Source organism: Rhododendron vialii, chromosome 9a, assembly GCF_030253575.1.
Source record: "Rhododendron vialii isolate Sample 1 chromosome 9a, ASM3025357v1".
Taxonomy (NCBI): domain Eukaryota; kingdom Viridiplantae; phylum Streptophyta; class Magnoliopsida; order Ericales; family Ericaceae; genus Rhododendron; species Rhododendron vialii.
This window is the reverse complement of record NC_080565.1, coordinates 12,641,185-12,649,502: the sequence shown is the minus strand read 5'-3', so window position 1 is coordinate 12,649,502 and position 8,318 is coordinate 12,641,185.

Here is an 8,318-nt window from a genome sequence, read left to right as displayed (position 1 = left end):
AAAGCGTTGAACACCTCGGTATCCATACCGGCCCCCGCACCTGTCTCAACATCAAAGAAACAGGTCAACACAATCAAGCAGTCGCCGAGGAGGGGACCGAAGCCAAGCGATTTCAACGCTGAAAAAACCGTCTTCACCATTCCCATCTACCGGATCATCGACCAAGTGAAGGATCAGCCCTTTTTCTCCTTCCCCAATCAAAAGCTCGGAACCGAAAATGGGAAAATCAAGAATCCCATCGTTCGATGCAGCTACCATAGCGATCAAGGTCACTTCACCACAGCATGCAAGCCCTTCAAGGCCTACTTGGAATAGCTTGTTGCTGGTGGCCACCTCGGCAACTTCATCGATCACAAGAAGACGATGGCTCGGACACAGCGGACCGAATCACATACCGAGGAAGAGGTACAGACAATCAACGTCATACACGGTCCCTTGAACCCCGAGGCCGCTCGAGTCATCCGGGCAGAGTTGAATGAAGCCTCCTCCTCCAAGCAGGTCATGCTAGTTGGCCCCGAACCGAAGCGCCCCAGAACCGACGATGGCTCCAAATGGACGATAACATTTATCGAGAAGGATCTCGACCGCGTCCAGCTTCCCCACAATGACGCCCTCGTGGTCACGCTACGCATCGGAAATTTCAACGTCCGTCGCGTCCTCGTAGACCAGGGTAGCTCGGCCGAAGTCATGTACTACTCTCTTTTCAAGGATCTGAAGATTCCCGAGACCGACCTCCGTCCTTCCGAAGTTCCCCTTATCGGCTTCAACGGAGCTCCTGTCTGGCCCATCGGTATGATCACTCTTCCTGTCCGTGCCGGCTCGGTAACGCTTGAAATAGACTTTGTGGTGGTCGACGTCCCTGGCCCTTACAATGCCATTGTCGGTCGAACCTGGCTGCATAGGCTTAAAGCGATTGCCTCCATTTATCACCAAGTGGTACGTTTCATCGGCACTAACGGGCACCAGGAAGACCTGTACGGAGACCAGACCGCGGCCAAGCAGTTCTACGTCAACGCTGTCCGAAGCACCAAACAGACCCCCCAGGTGAATCTCATTGAAGCACCCGAAGCCCCAATTTTGGAGGACGTCGGCAGATCCCCCGACGACAAAACCGTTGAAGATGTGGCCACAATCCCAATCACCGAGGACGGCTCTCGCTTCTTCCTTGTCAATTCCTCACTTAGTGACACTGATCGGAACGAGACAGTAGCTTTTCTCAACCGAAACATTGAAGTGTTCGCCTGGACCCCCTATGAGATGCCGGGGCTTGACCCCTCTTTCATCTGCCACGAGCTCAACATCGACAAAGCCAAACGACCGATCGTACAGAAGGCACGACGGTCCTCTCCTATTCACTCCGAGGCCGTCATTGAAGAAGTCAACCGACTCCTAAACGCTGGGGCAATCAGAGAGGTCCAGTACCCCAAGTTGTTGGGTAACACCGTCGTAGTCAAGAAGAAGAATGGCAAATGGCGTGTCTGCGTCGACTACTCCAACCTTAACGACGCTTGCCCGAAGGACTTCTTTCCTCTTCCCCGAATCGACCAGCTTGTCGACGCCACCTCCGGACACGAGCGACTCAGCTTTTTGGATGCGTACCGGGGCTACCACCAGATCGCCATGAGCGAAGGCGATATCGAGAACACCGCCTTCATTACCCCCCACGGGATCTTCGGTTACCTTGTCATGCCCTTCGGTTTAAAGAATGCCGGAGCAACCTTCCAGCGAATGATAACCAAGATGTTCGAGCGATTACTGGGCGACACTATGCTGGCATACATTGACGACATGGTGGTTAAAAGTCTTCGCGCCGGTGATCATATAACTCACCTCGCCGAAGTCTTTGAGATACTCAAGCGCCACAAACTCCGCCTCAATGCCGAGAAATGTTTCTTCGGCGTCAGCTCCGGCAAATTTCTTGGCCATCTCGTCTCCTGGCGGGGTATTGAGGCCGATCCTTCCCAAATTCGAGCTATTGATCAGCTCTCGGCTCCCCACAACAAGCGCGATGTTCAGCGCCTAACCGGTATGGCTGCTGCTCTGAATCGGTTTATAAGTCGCTCCTCGGACAAATGTCAGCCATTTTTCGCTCTACTAAAGGGCAGCCGACGAAGCTTCAACTGGACAGAAGACTGTGACCGAGCCCTCCAGCGACTAAAGGAGTATCTTTCCACGGCTCCGCTCCTCGTCACTCCTCAGAACCAAGAGGACCTGTTCCTCTACCTAGCTGTCTCTCCGCACGCTATGAGCTCGGTGCTCGTCCGACAGGAGGGCCGAGAGCACCAGCCAATCTATTACTCCAGCAAAACCATGACTCCCGCCGAGACGCGTTACCTCCCCCTGGAGAAGCTCGTGCTCGCCCTCATCTCAGCTTCCCGAAAGCTTGCCCCAATTTCCAGTCGCATTGCGTCATCGTCCTGACCGAGTTCCCCCTCAAATCTCTTCTCCGAAAAGCCGATCTCTCCAACCGAATCTCACAATGGGCCGTTGAGCTTGCCAATTTTGAAATCAACTTTCAGCCTCGGACAGCAATAAAGGCTCAGGTGCTGGCTGACTTCATCGCAGAGCTTACACCGCCCAACGTATCTGCTTCGGCACCCACACCGAGCACCGAAGCAGTACTCCAGGCCAACCCTAGCACAGCATGGCAGCTCTTTCACGGAGATGTTTGGAAAATGTACGTCGATGGCGCATCCAACAGCCGAGGTGCAGGTGCAGGCGTCGTTCTTCTCTCACCCTCCGGTGTCTTGCACGAAAGCTCATTCTCCATCAATTTCCCAGCCTCTAACAACGAGGCCGAATATGAGGCGTTGATCTCCGAACTCAAGACTGCCGAAGCCATTGGCATCGAAGAGCTTGTCGTTTACAACGACTCCCAGTTGGTGGTTAACCAACTCTCTGAAGAATACGAAGCTCGGGATGACCGCATGCGTACCTACCTCAGCGCCGCAGTCCAGCTCATTCAACGCTTTAAAGCAATCAGAGTCGAGCATATTTCAAGGGAACAGAACGCCCATGCCGACGCCCTCGCAGGGCTCGCTTCGGCATTCTCATGTACCGGACACCGCTCCATTTCCTTCAATTCAATTGACAAGCCCAGTTTTGAGCTCGAAGATCTACAAAAGGAAGTACTCAACATAGAGCTCGGCCCGAGCTGGATGGATGAAATCGTCCTTTACCTGAGGGAGGACTCCCTGCCCACTGACAAAAAGGAGGCTCACCGACTCCGAAACAAAGCTGCTCTCTTCTGGCTCAATCCCAATGGCAAGCTTTACCGAAGATCATTTACCGGGCCGTACTTATTGGTTGCGCACCCACATCAAGTTTCGGGCATCATCGAAGAGCTTCATGCCGGTGACAGCGGTTGTCACTCCGGTGGACGATCGCTCGCCCACCGAGCCCTCAGGGATATTGGTGGCCGACAATGAAGAAGGACTCTGAAGAGTTCGTCAAGCGTTGCAAAAAGTGCCAGATGTTCGCTCCCATTATCCATCAGCCGGCCCGGGACCTGAGCCCTCTCACCAGCCCCTGGCCCTTCTCCCAATGGGGCATGGATATCGTTGGAAAGCTCCCAGTCGCTCCGGGTGGATTCAAGTTCCTTTTAACCGCAACAGATTATTTCTCGAAATGGGTCGAGGCCGAGCCCCTGGTAACCATCGAAGAAACAGACGTCATCCGCTTTGTGTGGCGCAACATCATCTCACGCTTCGGTGTGCCGTTCGCCATAATTACTGACAATGGAGGGCAGTTTACAGGACAGAAGTATCGGGCTCTGCTTGACGAATACGGTATCAAATGGGACACGTCCACTCCGGCTTACCCCCAGGGCAACGGACAGGCTGAGGCGGCAAACAAAGCAATTTCATCCGGACTAAAGCGATGACTCGAGTCACAGCGAGGAAAGTGGGCCGAAGAGCTGCCCAGGGTACTCTGGGGCTACCGTATGACGCCTCGGCGATCAACCGGTCGCACACCTTTTTCCTTGGCATTCGGAATGGAAGCAGTCATCCCACTCCAAGTCGGACTCCCAACAATGAGAACAGAAAATTTTGATGAGTCAGTCAACAACACCACCATTGCTTCGGACCTCGATTTAGCCGAAGAAGAACGGGACAACCCAAGGATAAAGCTCGCTTCATACCAACAGGAGGTTGCAAAGGGTTACAACCGAAGCGTGCGCCTCCGGTCGTTTAAGCCTGACGATCTCGTTTGGAAAAAGGTGGTGGAGAAGTCCAAAAAGCGAAAGCTAATGCCCAATTGGGAGGGTCCTTACCGAGTTCTCAAGCACCTCGGATCGGGTAACTACAAATTGGAGAAGCTGGATGGTTCCCCCATTGCTAAGTCATGGAATGCAAACAACTTAAAAAAGTTCTACGGATAGTGCTCGGTTACCAAAGCCCGTTTTGTCCTTATTACGATGCATTTTCTTTTGAGAAAGTTTTGAAGGCAATCTGCTTATGTATTGACAATACTCCGAGTTTTAATGAGAATTCTCTTTGGCACTGTTCATACACTGATTGTTTCAATTACTTATACTTGGTCTATTCTTGCCCGGACCATTTTATACCGACTTCAGGGATATTATTCTCCTATAGGTGATACCCTCGGACAAAATTCCCACCAAGTCACCCAGGCCTCTTCGGTCGTCTGAATTTCTGGTCACTCGCTGTAAAGATACTCGGCCTTTCTCTCCGAGCCCCTTACACCGACCCACCAGAAATTTCTCACTGTTCGGACTCGCTTCGTCACGAACCTATGGCAAAAACCATACCACTTTGTGACCCCGGCCTACGTCCCTAGCAGTAATACCATTCCGCGTCTGCTCGATAAGCTCATTTCTATTAATCAGCAAGGGTGTGCAATGTCAAAAATTCATTAAAGCAGGTGCTTCTGATTCGGTCCCTACCGGCCATCAAACTAGCTGGGGCTTCGGAACGAGTCACCTTTTCTTGATTAATCTTCTTTTTTATGCTTGGCAAAACGATTCGGTTAACGCTTCGGTTAAACTTGTTTCTATAAACTTTTCAAGTCCCACCGAAGCAGGGGCTTCATAACCAAGGAGCAAACCAATCTTACAAGCATTTCAAAGTTACTTTCAAGAAAACAAAGCATTATAAAGTTTCAGCAACAATCCATAAACAAAAAGTCAATTCTTCGATATCAGACATTTACAAACTACTGGAACATCAAACTCCTAATGTCTGGAGCTGTCCAGTCAAAAGTTGCAGAAACTAAAAACATGAAAAAAGAAAGACTATCCTAAGAGTTAGTTAGGTGGTCAAGCTGATCCTCGGACGCTGGGGCATTTGGATCGGTTTGATTCCTGAGACCCTGGCCCTCGGACGCAGGCTCCACCACCTCCTCCTCCTCCTCAGGAAGGAAAAGCTCCTCGGAAGGCGCCTCAGGAAGTATGCGGAGGTCAGAGTCTTCAGGGAGGTTCAGCTTCGTCACCAAGGTTTCATGGTCATACCGAAGGCCATCCAAGAAACGGTCCCGGTGCAGCTCAACCTCAATTTCCCGAACCTGTTTCTTGTATTCTACTCCGGCTGCATCCCAACCTTCATCGTAGCCCCTCTTTCTCGCAAAGTCAACCTCTGCGGCCCGGGTGACTCGCAGTGTATTGGCATCCTCCTCGGCCTTGGCGGCTTTGGCCTCTGCCTCCACTCTCTCCTTGTCGCATCTCTGGAAATCCGCCAGGTAAAGATTGCAAGTCTCCCGAGCTAGCTTGAGGTCTTCCTCCTTCTGAGCCAGCTCCCGAGCAAGCTTGTCACTCTCCTTTTCCTGCTTCTTGCATCGGTCATTGATAGCCAATGCCCGAGCTCCAGCCTGCAAACAAAAGATACGGGAAATTCAACAAGTGCAAACTTTCAGATCGAAGAAAATGGGACGTAAACCATTAGCTCACATTGAAGAGGGACTGAGCTATCTCGGCCGTAATGTCCTCGGTCAAGCCGGTGACAGCCCGGGCGTCCCTAGGAAGAATGCTTCCTTGGAGCATCCCGAAGGCCACACCGAGGTTCTTGACGCTGTCGGCGTGGTGAATCGGTTGGCCAGCAAAATGCTGAAACTCGGGAGCCCAGGGGAGTTCCCTTGGATTGACCCAGGAGCCTTCCTCTTCTCCACCGGTTCTCCCTCTGAGCTCCTCCCGTTCCTCCTCGATCAGGATCGTCTCCTGACCTCCGGCTCCCTCCTCCCGCCGAGTCCTCTTTTCCGGGGGCTCCTGCGGTGAGACTGGGGTCGGCCTTGAAGTCCCGGCACCAGGAGTACCGGGGACTGTCCCCCTGCCCCGGCCAGCAGGCCTTCGGCGCCTCAGGCTCAGCACCTCTCGGGTTCCCGTGCCCGCCATCTCCGCGCTTAAACCGGTCCTCTCCGGCGTCTCTCGATTGATTTCCTCTCGTATAACCCCCCGAGGCGCGGATGTGCTGCCTTCGGTTCCGTCCTCTTCTCCTGCCCACTTTTCTCCCCTTCCTGCTCCTCTTTCGGCTCTCCCTCCTCGGCCTCGTCCTCGGCCTGCCCGCGGTACCCCTTGCTGCCTCGGCTTCTTCTTCAGAAAGCTCGTATAGGTTGGGACGTACCCGAGTAGCTCAGGAGCATACCGACTGGAGATCGGGATGGCGAAGGCCGCTGTAATTCGGGCTCGGTCAGCTTTCTCCCGAAGCTGCTGAACGATTCCCTCGGCTGCACGGCAAAATCAAAACAAGGGATTACTACAAAGTACGCAGGGCATAACGAAAACAAACAAAACTTCTACCGAAGAATAAATTCTATCGACCAGGAGCCCCGGTCCCAAATTGCACCCTGGTAGTCGTATCGGCATTCTCCCCGGGCCCGAACATGAAGTTGTCGGTTACCGAGAAGTAAATATTTGCCCACTCCTCGGAGTCGGGGAGATGATCGACAAGGAAAGTATCGTATCCCGTCCGGCAAGAGAGGTAGTACCGGTTGCTCTCCCGGTTGACTTCTAGGAGGTATACTCCGAAGAGCTCCTCGACCCCAAAAGTCAGATTGAACTGCCTCCTCAGCTCAATAATGCTTGTGATGATCCGGTAGGAGTTTACTGTAAGCTGGGAGGAGGTAAGGGAAACGGTTTGCAGGACTCGTCAGACAAATTGGTGGAGGGGGAATCTGATCCCTCCCTCGGTGATTGCCATCAAGGGAAAGATCAACTCCCCCGGTCGGTGAGGAAGTGTCTTCGGGTTGTTGTCAGGAAGCAGCCGGACCTCCACGTCAGGAGGGATGCTGTAAACCCTTCTGAACTCGGCGAGGGCAGCCGGTGTCCCATTAAAGTATTGGTTCAAGTAAGGGCATGGCCTCATCGACCTCCTTCGTCCCCGAACCTCCTCGGGGGCATCAGCGAATGGGCCCGGTCCACGGCCAGAAGTGCTTGGGGTTTCCATCTCCCAAGATGCGAGGGCTGTAACTGGGCGCGAAGCTCTAAGGTGGTCCGAGGGCTCAATGACGTCCAGCGGAATTCGGTAGACGGCCTGGGCACGACACTCCTCAAAAATCTCCTCAAGATCGGCATAAAGGGAGCTACTGGTACTGTCCGAGGAGACTTCAATGACCATTCGCCCCTACCTAGCAAGAAAAGACGTGCAAAAACCCGTTAGCTATATGCTCAGGGAAAAGCAACATGACCTAGCAAGCATGGGGCGAAATGGTCATCGCTCCTCAGTAGGTTCCTAGGCACCTCTCCCCGAGAAAGGTGCCCGAGGCCGGTGGTCGTTTCTATGGTCTCAGGTTGAAGATTGGCCTCGGGAAGAATGCGGGCCTCGGGTTGAATCTGGAGCTCGGGAAAACTAAGAACAGCGCAGGAAACGCCCAGCGCCGCCGCGGGAAGAACGACGGCGAGCGGCAGAACAATCCCAACGCTTGAGAAATGGGGATTGGAATGAAGAAAACTTGAAGAAAATGATCAAAACGCGAAAACTAGCGACTGAAGATCGTCATACCTGAGTTTCGTGACGAGATCCGCGTCCAAAAATGCTCAAAATCTCGATCAAATGCTGGGAACAGACGGCGGCGGCGGTTCGACTTCAGAAGCAGCGAGAGCGTAGCCGTCTTCCCTCTGCCTTCCCTATTTATAACAAGAGAGACGGAGTTAGGCGCGAGAAACGAAGCGTCGTGCACCGAGCCGTCAGATCTTCGACGCGTGTCGCCATCGGACGGCTAGTATCAAGGACTCTGCACCAAGGACAGGTGCCGGATATTCAGACCTTAGGCATGTTGACGCGTGTCACCGTAGCGACGTTTCGTACCAATCAACTGACATGGCACGTGCCGAGGCAGCTTTTTGATTCTGAGACCTCGGCAACAGC